This window comes from Nannobrachium achirus (genome assembly GCF_963921795.1).
Source record: "Nannobrachium achirus genome assembly, chromosome: 12".
Lineage (NCBI taxonomy): Eukaryota > Metazoa > Chordata > Actinopteri > Myctophiformes > Myctophidae > Nannobrachium > Nannobrachium achirus.
In genome coordinates, this window is record NC_137832.1 from 15,667,378 (window position 1) to 15,682,908 (window position 15,531).

Below are 15,531 nucleotides of genomic sequence, written 5' to 3' on the forward strand. Positions count from 1 at the left end.
GGGAGTATTTGGATCACTATTAGTAAAGTCATTAGCTAAAGATCACTCTCTAGTGGTGAACTGAAGATGGCCAGTTTTATGTATGTCATGCAATTCCTTTATATTCCACAAGAGGGCAGTATCGGCTCAACAATAATGCAACAGCAATCTTTTCTGATATGTGTGTTATCCTTGGCTATGGGGATGAAGATAATACAAAAGAAACATAACAAGGTTAATCAATAATAATAATAATAACAACAATAATAATCAAGATTTAATAAAATAAAATAAAGGTATAGTGTCATCTTAAGTTCCAATATATTACATCCTGATCAAAGTAAGACCTTTTTATGGTTTCAGTGAGTGACACAAAAATTGTCACTCACTGAAAAATTTAAAGAAAAACCATAAAAGACAGCCTTGTCTCAGTTCTTTCCTGTGTGTTTTTGTTGTTGTGCTTTGGACTGCCAGTGGCCCATGTGAGCAGCAGGGTCACTCGGTGGTTAAAGAGTCCTATAACACAAAGGTTACAAGTTTGATCCCTGCAAGGAGTTCGTCTGTGTTCGTCTACGGCCATGTGTTGTTTTGAAGTGTTGTCCAGAAAGACAGTGAGTTCACTGTCTGATCACCAATTGTAGGCAGTGGCGGCAGTTCAGAAAAAGCTAAGATATGGCAACATGACTGGTATCTTGCACGCACGCCCTCGCGCGCGTGCAAGACACCAGTCATGTTGCCATACCATAGCGACAGGCATGATACATTTATTTTAAGAAGTGCATTTAATGTATGGTTTCTTGGGCTGGATATGGCAGCATGGAGCAGTTGTTCAAGTGCAGCTAAACTTGGCATGTCAGTAAACGTGCCACAATTAACAATAATGCATTGCACCTGTGCAGCTGACCTGTGGAACCTGGGAATATACCATTCTGTATTTGTCAAGATGGGGAGAATATAATTATAATGCCTTGTTAAAGTGACCATTTTTTTTACATTTTGCATTTGTGGTTATTTTACTGTAATTTAACAACATAATAACCAGCACAGATAGACAAAAAAATAATTGTGGATTTATATTTAAAAGTAACTTTTATTTCCCCCCCTGGACCCAGGGTATGGCAGCTGCATACCCCTGCCATACCCAATTGACGCCCCTGATTGTAGGTTGAGTCGAGAACAGACCAACTATCAGGGCTTGGCATTAACTTTTTGAGACACTTGTCCTTTGTACCGAGTACATTTCCCCATTCACTTGTCCAGGCACAAAAGTCACTTGTCCTGATAAAAATGAGCCATTTCACTCATTTCTTTTTTTATTTGATAAATAAATTAGACCCCACCTTGGGTCCCTCTATCAGCAGTCAGCAATATAGGCTGCTAAGAGCGTCACAGAAAAAGTGAAACCAAGAGCCATTTTTTAAAGAACTTGTAACTCATCCAGTGCCAAAACCGAAAAAGTTCGGTTTTTTAAAACGTATTACATATGCCAAAACCGAATAAATTCGGTTTTTGGAAAAAAAAAAAAAAAAAAAAAAAAAAAAAATTGAAAAATAATTTAATTTTTTTTTTTTTTTGGACCCCATCAAATCTAGTGAACATGATTTCAATCGCGATTTTGCATGTTCCACCCCCATACAACCCCATCTAACATACAGGGCAGCCATGTTTGTTTACATAACATGTAAAACATAATGGCGATTATCTCAAGAATGCCTGAACGGATTTCCAATCGGATTTTTTTGTTTGAAAGCTGTGAACAAACTGCACAAATCCACTCCAATGCAATCCAGGATTGCATTGGATTTTTTAGAGCTCATTCTTCTCTGTTTTTTTCCCATGCATGAGGTGTGCAAGGTTTAATCATGGCTAAGTTGACGAAAATAAGGCTTCTAAAATACTTGGTAGCCAATAGCTAACTTCAAGCTAACTTCATCCTCTTCCTGTACATGCACAAAGGAAAGTGTTCAGGCAAGTCATGGCTGCAGGGCTTCTGCATATACCAGCATATCTCTATGGGATTTTCTATGGCACCTGGGGCACCCTCTAGTGGTGAACGGGTGGCACTAAAAGAGTTAAAGTATGTATTAGTTGTCCCGGACAACAGGACAAACCCTTAAAATGTCATGCCCTGAGCTATTATCAGCTATTTTGTACTCTCGTTGTACGACGGTGGTGTTTTTGCAGCAGAAATAGGAGATTACAAGCTCACGACACGTTGCACTGCAGCATGTTCAGAGCTTGTAGATCTACTATTTTCACTATTTTTAGAAAATCTTAGACATCCCCCACCCACCCATAATAACATGCCCAAAATAGGGACTTCGCCAAGGTTGTTGTGGTTAAAAAAAATCTGCAAGTGGTCGGAAGGGAAGGGAAGGGCCTGGCCCTGGCCCGGAGGTTAGGGAGGAATGGTCCAATGTTAAGGTCCAGGTTCAGCCGAAGTTCAGTTTGGGTCCTCCCCTGGCCGTGAGTGCAGCGCCAGGTGGCACCGGAGGAGGGGTCAGAGGTTAGACTCAGTTCAGAAACTCCTGACCCCTCATATGACCTCGCCGTGACTCCGCGCTGACCTGATTGTGTGCAGTTTTCTTCTTCCCCGGACGGACCGACCGAGGGCTTTCTCATCAGCACTCCTCTCTGTCCCCCGGCCCTCTAATAAACCTAGAGGGACTCGTGAAGAAGCTAGTGGAAGGATGCATGAGGTTGGTGGGGGGGGGGGTGGGTGTGCAGGGGCGTCACAAGGGGGGGGGGGGGGGGAGTGGGACTGAGTTACTAGGGCCCAAGGTGGAGGGGGCCTTAGTTATTTTATACTTTAGCTGTTTTTGAAAAGTCGTGAAAATCATGTGTGCAAATCTTTGAATATATGTATTTTTTTAAGGGAACTTTAGTAACTAAAATTTTGCTTCTGGGGGGTCCCTGGAACGAAATATTTTGAGATGGGGGTCCTTGGCCAAATACATATCATTTTGGGGGTCCTTCACATGAAAGAGTTTGAGCACCACTGACATCGAAATCGCGATTTTTCAAAATTAGCAGATCTACTAGCTCGCACTGCGAGCTTGTATATCATGCTATTTTCCCAATAGTTAAAAGTACCCAGGGCCCAGAATTTGGTGCGACACCCCTTGGGGGGGTGGGTGGTGATGGTGGGCGCTCTTAAAACCCACACACACACACACACACACACACACACACACACACACACACACACACACACACACACACACACACACACACACACACACACACACACACACAGAGAATGGCCAGCATTGTTGTGTGCACTACGAGAAGGAGAAGAGCATGGATTTATGAGGTCCGGGGCCTGATTGGGTTGTAAACTTGAGGAGGTGGGCTCTACAGCCGCACAGCAACTCCTTCCCCTACAAACCCCGGCCCTATTCTCTCCTCCCGGAGGATACCTCGGTGCACGCAGTGGGCAAGGGTGACGCGGAGGTCAAGGGGCTGTAGCGGGTTGGAGGGGCTGCGTGGTGGGGGGGGGGGGGGGGGGGGGTAGCCGAGAGGCAGGGCTCCTCGAAGCTTGTAAATGTTCTGACAGGGGTGGGAATTCAGGGACCCCCATTCAGTTGACCAAAACACAGGTCAGGGGCCAAATAGCTGAGTTAGCAACAGCTGTTTTTCAAGACTACCTCTGTTTAGGATGAAGTTCCTAATCTCTCTCTCACCTCTCATGCTCACCCAGAAGTGGACTTTTTTGTAGTCAGAACTAGGGGTGGGCGATATGGTGATAATTATCGTTGAGACGATACAATGTCTCCACGATATGCCTTTTCAGAGGTAGCGTGTATATCGTGATACAATTGAGGGAGCCTTGTAAAAAATCCTGTGTAATCGTTAATACAGAGATTCATTGCAGAATTCAATTTAAACCTGCATTTTGGTCTAAATCAGTAGTTCTCAAACTTTAAAAAGTCAAGGCCTCCACTTAACTCTGACAGTATACTGTCAGAGTTACATACTTGTAAAGTTCAAATTAGACCTCCCAAAAGGAACCCAGAGAGTCTAGTTTTTGTCAAGTAACTTGAAAAATAACCATAAAAACCAATGTGAAAAAGAATCGTGATAAAGTCGTGTATCGTGATACAGCTTGGGAAAATATTGTGATATTGTATTTTTCTATATCCCCACCCCTAGTTATAACCCCACTGTTTCTGTGATGGACCCGGTGTGGCCCCTCCTCACGTCGTTCTCTGTAAAACTGTCAGCTTAACGCTACCAAAATATGGAGTAGATACAAGTATATGACGATGCTAGATCTTTGGGTCTGATGCCGATCCGATTTCTCAGTCCTAGACAACCGATTAGCGATGTTTTGACCGATATTTTGCTAGGAAGAGCAAAATCTTGAAATCAATTCCACAAAAACTTGAAGTATCTCTTCAAAAGCTCAAAATGAACATGAACGTTTCGATAGAGAAAGTATAAATGGTTTTAAACTTCAATATGAAAACAACATTAACTTCAATTATACAATGAATAAGCAAACAAACGTATAAAATATTTCATTTCGTATTCAACATTCTTCTAAAATCTACAAGCTTGTAAGATCGCACATTTTAGTTTTGCTTTTATTAAAAGTTTGCCCCAAATATGGACACCAGGTTGAAAGTGGCTTGAAATCGGGACACATCGGCTGCGTAATTACTGATACCGAGTCAGATAATTGGCCAATATATTGGCCAAACCGATATTATCAGTTGGTCCTTTTTGGACGAATGACCTCGCAATCATTGTGCACGAGCAGAATTGCATTCATCTGTGTTTAATTTGCAGTTGATTGGGTTATAAAACCCGTAAGAATGTGGCTGTCCTGTGCACAGCTGTTGCTCCCCGAGGTGCTGGAAAAATGCTAGAAAACAATGTGCTCAAAAATGTTGTTTTAGGCACACCTTTCAAGATGCAAGTAAAAACAATCGCAAAGAAATAAGAAGATAAATAAATGGCACGGCAATCTTAAGTGATCAAATCTGGGTCAAAGGCACAGTTTGTAGGATTGAAAACCCACCAGACAAGCAACAGTTGTAGAAGTAGTCTTCTTTATGGAGTGGCTCTGTAGGAGGCTAGTCATCTGTAAGAGGGTATGTCTGTGTGGGCTGAATCCTTGCCCACATTTGGAGTCATACATCATAGATATATAGACCAGGTGTTTTCAAAGTGGGTGACAGGGCACCCTGGGGTGCCGCAACGGCAGTCCAGGGGTGCCGCGAGATAATTTGATAATGTTTGGAATTTATTTGAAAAAATACTTGAAAAAATATTTAGTATAATTTTAAACTTGAAGTACAGTTATTTTCAGTCAGTTCTAACCAAAATGGCTGTTATCTCAACGTTTTCCTCGCAACATAATCACTCAAATATCGTCACTGTCGGGCAGAAACCTCGTATCTCCAAGTTTCAAAGCCCTGCTTCATCATACAAGACTGTCGCACAAAACTAGTGAAAACAGCCGATCTACAAGCACACAACGTGTGCTTGTAGATCTGCTGTTTTCACTTGTTTAGTACATTTAGTACATTAGTACTAGTTTAGTAGACCTACATTTTTATAGATGATAAATACAAAACGAACGGTTTTGGACATACAAGGTTTCCACCCGACAACGACGATATGCTATAAATATAAGGTGCTGGGAGAGAAAATTATAATGTAGGGGTGCCTCGAATTAAAAAAATATTTATGGGGTGCCCTGAGACAAAAAAGTTTGGGAACCCCTGATATAGACAACTGACATCATAGATGACTGTCTGGGATCACAGATTGGCCACATGTTGACCGATATGCCAGCCATGCCGATCACGAGATCCACATGATTTCGGTTTTATATATGTATATACACCAAAATATAAAAAAAGTGGAATGGTTTTCAGACCAATGAGTTTGTCTGGAGGAGGGCAGCTTCATGTGTCAGTCATAGGCTATATAGACCAAGGGTCTTCGACAGGGGGTCCGGGACCCCTAGGGGGTCCTCAGTTACAACAGGGGGTCCTCCAAATCTTTGTGTGATAGAAACTTTTTTCTCCATTTTCATATCCACCTGAATCCTAGCATCCATATTCTGAGATGTGATAAAAATAGCAGATTTACAAGCACACTGCCTTGCGCTGCGAGGCGCTGTGAGCTTGTAGGTCAGCTATTTTTGGCAAAGAGGTTTGGTGTAGAGGGGGGAAAGAGCAGACCAAGTAAAGAGTGAAATGTCAAGTTTATTAACACTTATGTTGCTATGATTTTTTCTCTTCAATGTCCCACGTTGCCATGGTTAACATGGCTGCCATGTTTGAAAGAATGGGTTGGTATGGGGGTTAAACATGCAATTTCGCAATCGCGATCATGCCTAATACATTTCTGTAGATCCCAATTTTTTTTTTTTTTTTTTTTTTTTTTTCAAAAACGGCCCAAACTCGGGAAACTCGGGGTTGGCACAGCGGTAGTACCTTTTCAAACTCGGGAAACTCGGGGTTGGCACCAGATGTGTTAAGTATTGACGAACACAAATTGACATGAATCCAAAATACTCTGATTGTGCTGTCAAACGATGAAACTATATGGAATCTATGAGAAGGTTGTAGGGGTCCCTGCATCATCTCTCTCTCAACTAAAGGGGTCCCTGGCCTGAAAACGTTGAAGACCACTGTAGACCATATATGTAGACCCCCCTATAGACGGGTTTCTGGTCCACGTTACACTGATAAAACTAGATGCGTGCGCTGGGTCCGTACCAAAATTAGCCAATGAAACCAGCGCTCCCCAAAACAACAGGTTTGGGGATTGGACGGAATTGATTACATGATACAGTCAGCTGTGCATTTAGTCTCAATGTTTGTAAACAAGAAACCCGTCTATAGACCATATTCACCTGGCGGCCATGTTTGAAATTTTGCATTGAAACCGGGTGGCATTTCATTAAACTTAATGGCAAGATGGCCGCCGTGTGAATATGGTCAATGCCCTGCCTACCCACCCATGTCACCTCCATGTTAACCTAGCTCTGTCCCTGGTTCCATGCCCCTCCTCCCACTACCCCCCACGACACAGTTGACCAATCACTGCTGAGTAGGCCATTAGCAGGGTTATCAAGGGGGCTTTGCTTTGGAGCCTCTGTTCCATGGTCAATCATTACCAGCTGGCTATTCACTGCACGGACAGGACTTTCTCTTCTTCAACTTTGCCCCGGGGTGGCTCCGCTATTCAGCGTCTCTGTGTCGACGACAAAAAGCCTTCTCCACATATTGTTTTCAGTTCAATTAAAGGAGTAGTTCACCCCCCCCCCCAAAAAAATGACTCATTTTCTGTCAATTACGCACCCCATGAGGCCTTGGAATTCACGGGAGATTTCTTTTTGTTTTTGTCGCATCACCCGAGTCAATAATTTGATGACTGGCAAGAGTCTCAAAGAGTCTCCTACTGAGCAGCCAGCCGGTCATTGAATTATTGACAACAAAAACAACAACAGCAACGAAATCTCCACAAATTCAAGACTTCATACTGTGCATAATTGAAATGAGTAGTGTTGGGGGGGTGAACTACTCCTTTTAACTTTATTGATTATCGCTTTGCAATTTCCACGGCAGGTGTTGTCAAAGCAGTACAAATAAACGACACTTTGTGGATGAGAGCCCAGAGTGAAGGTAGAAGTGGAGAAGAGTGTTTTAACCACTTAAAAGTTAATGTTTTAGATGAATTCCTCGTTCATTTGACTTCAACTTGTAACTTCCAAGATCACAAGTTATCAATTTATTCTGCAAAAACAAAAGGGGTCACTGCATCTAATAAATCAAAGGTTCTCAACCTTTTCAGGCTGTGACCCCCAAAATAATCACATTTTAACTGGGGACCCCCCACCCAGACGAGCACTAAGAATTGAGGCATAACATTTTGTATAACACTGTTCAATTGTGAAAATAGCAGATCTACATGCTCACGACGCCTCGTGTTGCGAGGCGTTGTGAGCATGTAGATCTGCTATTTTCACAATTTTTGCCTCTAATATTTGACAGTTTGGCCAATGTTTAATTTTAGAGGTGGTAAAAAGTCCTCATATTGTCACTTTAGAAATGTGCAGATCCCCTCGATACACTTAAACTTTATGTTGGGTTGTTTTACTGTTGAGTGAGAAAACAATTGTTTCATTAAGCATATCATCTGGGGACGCCTTAAAATAATTTGGGGATCCCCCAGGGGGTCCCAACCCACAGGTTGAGAACCATTGATCTAATAAAAATGACTTGAGTGAAGCCTACTCTACACTCCTCTGTCCCTTGTCTGTGGCAATGCGTGAACAGGACCACAAGGGGGCAGTAGACACATTGCAGAGTTTCCCCAGGTTAAATGGTCCCACGTGTGTCTTGGACCCACTGAACTCAACACCCATATGGAACTACTTGGCAACGCACCAACACATGCTTTTCCTTTGTCCTCACATAACTGGGCTAACTTCTTACGGCTGTTGTGTCCAGAAGTCACTTAAGATCACCAGTTTCTCATTTCTTTATCTCTGGCCCATTCGACGGGGCACTTTGAACACTTTTAGACCATTTTCTCACTTAATTATTTGGTAGTGTTCTCTACTCAGAAGATACTGTTATGGTTAGATGGTAGGCTAAGCTCAGTTTGGCAGCATATGGATAGTTTTTTTATATTTTTGATTTTTCAGAGTAGGGCTGTCACGATTTTGACATTTTACGTGTCGATTGATTGTCACTCAAATAATTGCGATTAACGATTTAATTGTGTTTTTGTCGTTGACAATCACATTCCTTTTAGGCTTTGAAGTTGCATGTGGCAGATATGACACATAACCTAAATATACAAAGAAATTACTGACATATTTGACAACTTACTACTTAAAAAAGAACATTGATAGTGGAAGTAGCCGATCTACAAGCTCACAACGCGTTGTGAGCTTGTAGATCTGCTATTTCCAATTTTTTTTTACTTTAAAAAAATATATGAACATTTTTCAACTTGGAAACGATTACGACGATTATGAAAAACAATCGCGATTGTGTCAAATAATTGCGATCAGGCGATTATGTAATAATTGTGACAGCCCTATTTCAGAGTGAGAAGGGTGCGTTTTTTTTATTCAAAGGAAGAAAAAAAAACACTGTTTGAAAATGTTTCTTTCTCCCTTGGGTGCCCCCCCCCTACCATTTTACTTGCCAGTCAAGGCGTTGAGTGCCTGAAAGCATTTGTTGGGGAGCTTGAGCACTGACCTCTGGGCTTTCTCCTCCTTTTAGCCTTTAATAATTCATGATTAGCCTAGATTTGATTCTTTTTTTTCTTCTCCCCCCTTTTTTTTCCTCGCTTGATGCAACTTAGCGTTGGCGTTTTAAGCCCCTTTTCCACAGGCCCAACACCACGCCACTCCACACCACACCGCCCACTTGTGCCAGGTTTTCCACTACAAGGACCATGGGTAGAGTGGTGTGAAAGTGGTACTAAACGTGGTACTAAAAAGTATCCAATCTAGAGTAGGTCTGAGCTAGGCCAAACAGGGCCAAACCCTTCATAATGACTGATCACTCACTGACTTTTCATTTAGACCACCACGATATAGTGTAATACATGATAATAGATTATATTGTGTTATAACCACTATTATAATCTATGATAGTGTATTATAATTATCATATTAATACACTTTATACTGTCCTACAAAGGCAGAGTGCAGTAACTACATTTTCGGACACCCCAACTTATTTGTGTCGCCCATAGGTCAAATTAGCCTTCATGATATTGTGGGATGATTATTTACCTCAAGAACAGATATACAATCAGTTTAATATCACTTATATGCATATATCTCATTTGGCTGACCAATTGTAACACTTTTAATCAGATTCTTTGGTGAAATTCTTGTATGTAGTTTCTGCACTCTGCCTTTGTAGGGCAGTATTATAATCACAGTTATAATCCATTATAGAGTATTATAATTTAGGATAGTTGTAATGCAATTATATTGTATTACATTCACAGTTAAAAGGGTCAATTTGTTTCTTACCGATAGGGGTACTTTTGTGTAATGGAAAATGTAGGCTAGATATTTTTATGTGGTGTAGTGTGGTGTGGTGCTAAAGCTGCACTCGAAAAGGGGCTTATGAAGTGTTTGGCCTTGTTTGGCCTAGCTCAGACCTACTCTAGATTGGATACTTTTTAGTACCACGTTTAGTACCACTTTCACACCACTCTACCCAGGTCCTTGTAATGGAAAACCTGGCACAAGTGGGTGGTGCGGTGTGGAGTGGTGTAGTGCTAAAGCTGCAGTGGAAAAGGGTCTTTAGCGTTGGCGTTTTAGACTCGGGGGGTCAGGCCCATGGCGGAGTGTTTCCAGGTCGAGGGAGGAGGAGAAGTGGGTCACGTTGTTCCCAGTGTTGTCACTGCCTATAAGTTCACAGTGTGTGATGACAAAGCCCGACTCCGCGGGGATAAACAAGCAGGCTTTTGTGTGTGTGGTCCTAATGTAGTTGCTTCTCAAAAAAGCAGGCAAGAAGAAGTGTGCCCACGCTCTCACCAACCAACCATATATACGTCTTTGGAAAACTCTTTGAGTGGCCTGCTGAATGGGGTTTTTCTTTTTTTTTATAGTAGGGGGGAAAGAAAAGTGTGGTCGTCTGGCTTCCTGAGGAGAAAATCTATCCCGTTTTGGCCGGGTACGCGTTATTACGCTTTATTTTATGCTTTTACTATTAATAAATCGCAGCTCTACAAGCTCTGCAAGTGTGTAGATCTGCTATTTTTGAAAGATTTGCGTGAGTCTTTAATATTGACCCGATTCTAAAAGTGTCTTCCAAATCAGTGGTTCTCAAAGTGGATTTCAGGGACTCTGTGGGTTCCTTTATGGGGGTCTAAATTGACCCTTACAAGTCTGTAACTCTGACAGTGTACAAATGGAACCAAATGGACCCGCAGTGTACAAATGGAACCAAATGGACCCTAGCGGGTCCATTTGGTTCCATTTGTACACTGTCAGAGTTGAGGGGAGACCCTGAAATGTGAAAGTTTGAGAAACACTGTTCTAAATCCTTCTAAAGTTTTTTTTTTTTCTTTTTCTTTTTTTTTTAAACCTATGTTTCTATGTCAGTGGTGCTCAAACTCTTTCATGTCAAGGCCCCCCCAAAATGACATGTATTTGGCCACGGACCCCCATTTTCAAAATATTTAGTTCCAGGGACCCCCCAAAATTTGAGTTGCAAACGTTTGCTTTAAAAAATACATATATTCAAAGATTTTTCACTACTTTTTCAAAAATAGCAGATCTACAAGCTCGCAGCGCGGCACTCGGTGCCGCGCTGTGAGCTTGTATATCTGCTATTTTTCAACAGTTAAAGCGCTAAACAATTCCTAGGCCTAAACGGGCTATTTAATACTGCGGTAATAAAAGAAGCTAATCGCCCCCCAAAATACGGTGGAATCATCGTGTTCAAATTTCACGCTAGATTTCGTCATACTTTTTTTGTGTGTTGTCGTCGTCTGATACAAGGGTGAAGGTTAACTTGATGTGGATGTGGAACCCCTCCCCCCGCCCCCAGAGAGATTGTGTTAGCATGCTCTTTGTTAAGATAGTTGTGAGAACCCGGGCTGTTTTTCATTGTCCCCCCAGACACTTTCCACTGTAAATAAAAGGCTAAGAACATGCGTTTGGGGTCCGCGGGGTCTGGGGGCTGGAAAACGTCAAATGTGTTTGAAATTTCCCAGCATGTTAACATAACCTTACAGGGCAATTACTGCGTGATTATTTCCTCATGTCTGTATCTCCTCCAATTACTACCCTGAAAAAAAACGAAAAAACAAAAAAAAAAAAAAAAAAACGGAGGGTTGATGGTACCGGTGGTGGTGGTGGGGGAATTAACTTTCCAAGAATTGACGACGATCGGATAGGGATGGGACGATATAAGCAATATTATTGTTTATCGTGACACTCACGATAATCGTACTAACGTTGTGTTAGTAGTTTTGGGTATTTTTGCTTGTGTTTGACACGACAGCGAGATACTTGTTGCACTAACTAGCATTGACTGCTATGGTCACTTTTGATTTGGACACTGTACTATTTTGATAGTTGTGCTTAAGGACACTTTATGTATATATATATATTTATATATTTGTTCCCTCTCTTGATGTACCCTTTTCTGTACTCTGTTCTTGTTTTTCTTTTATCTTTTTCTTACTTCTCTGTAACTTTGTAAATAACCTTATACTGCTGTGCTGCCTCTGGGCAACTGATTTTCCCCCTTCTCCACGATATCTATTTAATGATATCGTGGAGATTAAATTTATCGTGATATCATCCTCCATCATGCACTGGGGTCAATTCACATTTTATTTGCCGAGCTGCATATCTGGTTTTTAAACCCTCTATAATTGGTAAAAGGTACTTATAATATAATACGTACTTGAAATAGTCTTTTTTCCCACTCTGTATCAAATGTCTTGTATCAAATTTGAAACTTGGATCTACAAGCTCGTAGATCGTCTATTTTTTTGGCAAATGTTTTCCGACTCCGGATAATGGCTTTTGATTGTAAATCGCGATTTCTTTTGTCACAATAATCGTGACATGAACTTTTCATATCGTCCCATCCCTAGTTTATGGTACCGGTGGTGGGAGGAAATGGAATTAACTTTCCAAGAAGCAATCACTTAGCTTTATTTATTGTATTATTTTCTTGAGTGAGTCGACTGAATCGGTGTGGAAGAGTGCTGTTGCTCCGTTCCGCCCATGTCATAGCCTTTTCTTTTTCCTTTTTTCTTTTTCGCCACAGCAAATCTGCTGAGCACTGTAAGCTCTATTTCAGGCTCCATTGTTTTGGCACAGCCGAGGAGGCTGAGAGGCTGAACACTCCCAGCTGTTTTAAGGAGAGCGTTGCGGCGGTGCGGAGGCTGAAGCCAGCCCCCTGTTGGCCCCACGTCTCATCCACAAAAAGAGATTCTCAGAGACTTCCTGATTTAGAGACAGTGGGGTATAGCCTTATAGCCTTGTGGTTTCACAAACTGGCTTTTAACAGGAAGGTCATATCCCCTCCGACAATAACGAACGTCACAACCCCAGCGATCTGCAATCTTTACGATTTTCTTTTTAAGATTTCCCCCTATAATGACCTACCCAAAATTAGGGGTTGATTATTAATCGATCGATAATCGATTCAAGAAATATATCGTCGTTGTCGGGTGGAAACCTTGTGTGTCCAAATCCGTTTGTTTTTTATTTATCATTTTAAAAACGATCTAAACTAGTGAAAACAGCAGATCTACAAGCACACAACGCCTCGCAACGCGAGGCGTTGTGTGCTTGTAGATCTGCTGTTTTCACTACTTTTGTGAGACTGCCTTATCCGATGAATCAGGGCTTTACTTCGTGGAAAAACATGCAAATTATGGAACTTGGAGACTTGGAGTTTATATAGTTTTATACAATGCAATAATAATGCGTGGTGTCACAAAATCAAACCTGGACGTGTCTCATAGCACAACAGGTTTGGCACTGCCTCGATTAGGTGAGATTGTTTTTCACGAGTTATCATTTTTTATCTTACCTTCAAAAACGTGGCCTCTTCTCTTCCTCCATCTCTATTAGTAACTGTTTTTCCACAGTTTTTATGACTTTCTGTATCACTTTACACCAAACTAAAACATCTTTTGTTTTCTTTCTTTTTTTACAATATCGAAAACAGCCGAACTACACGCTTACAATGCAACTTGTTATCAGCTTGTAGATCAGTTGTTTTCGCTATACGTGCCATAACAAGCAGTGCGGTACAATTAATCAAGATGCTACTACAAATTGTTTGCAGTTCTTATACTTTATTTAAGCCTCCTGAGTGTACCAGATGGATGGGCTTTGGCATTTTCCAGTGCAAGTTTGGGCAATGAAATTAACGTGATTCAAACTGAATTGGGGTATACTTTTCTTTGATTGACGGCTTAATTGATAGAGCTAAATGGCCCCAAGTTATAGCCCAAGTAGCGTAGAATAAACACTGCGTTGTAAAGTATACCCTCCTCGGTCCAGATCTGCTTCGGTACAGCTCTAATTGTACCAACTCCTGTTGAGACCGGTGATCATAGCCAGCCCAGCACATTGGCTCCGATTCCGACAAGGTTTCCACCTGACAACGATGATATATAGCCTTGATTGCTTATTGTCAAGGACAGAATGATTCTCTCCTTGTCAACAAGCAATCCTACTGTTTGAATGCTGTACACACGCACTGGAGCTAAAATAATGGTAGGAAAAAAATAAAAATATATATTTTTTTCAACTTTCAACTTTCCTTGGTGGGAGTCGACTTGTGTAATGAAATCGACTGAGTCGACTTTTTGGTTGATACCCTAAGACACAGCTGAAACCAACTCCAGAGAGCTTGAGGTGTTCGTACCGCAGTCTGCATTCATCGATCAGTGAGTTGTTCTTATTTGAAACCCACCGACAGCAATGAATGTTTATTGCAGCCTTAAAGAGTGTGCAGGGCCTTTCTGGTTGGAAGTGGATCCGGGAGATGAGGTTGATACGAGCAGGACAGGATGATTAATATATTGTACTTGGGATGGAGTCCGTTCCACAGCTGAAGGCACCGCAGGTTTGATTCCCTGCGATGATTGTCGTGTCCTCGATATGTCCCGTTGAAGTGTCCTCGTGCAAAACACTTAAAGGACCACCTCACCTTATTTTATTGTTGTTTGGGACACGATCAACACAATCCTAGAGTTATTTTTTGTGTTCAATCTGTGTTTTTAGATATTTTAGTATTTCAGCATGCTACAACTGGTCATATGATGCGATATCATGCTACAAAGTCATATCATGCTACAAAGCATCATATGACCAGTTGTAGCAATGATACTAAAAAGAAATACTAAAATATCTAAAAACACAGATTGAACAACTGTAAAATAAGATCTGGTTGTCCCAGAGGTGAGGTGGTCCTTTATAATTGTGTCAATTATGTTAACGGAATCAGCTAAACAAATGCATGTAATGTAAAAGCTACAGCCGTCTGCTTTTGCACTTTGTAAGTAACTCTGGTTAAGAGCTAAATGGCTACGTTGTATTGAAAAGAAATCCCATGGTTTTTATATCCTGGTATTGTGAGGATTGGCAACGGTCCCAGTTATAAAAGAGGTCCTCTTCGTGGAGCCTGGTCGTTGTGGCGTCCCTCAGGGTACAGTCAACGGTCCTCCTCGTGGAGCCTGGTCGTTGTGGCGTCCCTCAGGGTACAGTAAACGGTCCTCTTCGTGGAGCCTGGTCGTTGTGGCGTCCCTCAGGGTACAGTCAACGGTCGATGGTTTTGGCCAAGAACTCAAACTCACCGACAGCGTTGAATGTTCACCGAGGGCACCAGAGGTCTCTTTGAGTTCCATTGTTGGTTTGATTGATTGAATTGAGTTGTTAATGGAAGCAAAGAAAAACTTAAGAAAAATAAACGTACAACCTTTTCAGGCCACGACCCCCAAAATAACCATATTTTAACCGGGGACCCCCCCCCCACCCATCCTGACAAGCACTAAGACTTGAGGCATTACATTTTGTATAACACG

General features: G+C 41.7%; 1 protein-coding gene across 1 annotated transcript in view; it reads left to right on the top strand.

Annotated features, from left to right (window-relative positions):
- The window catches only part of nr6a1a (nuclear receptor subfamily 6, group A, member 1a), a gene marked incomplete at both ends in the record, with an annotated part of 113,555 nt that overhangs the window by 32,514 nt on the left and 65,510 nt on the right, over positions 1-15,531 (top strand). The gene's annotated exons all lie outside the window — the stretch shown is intronic.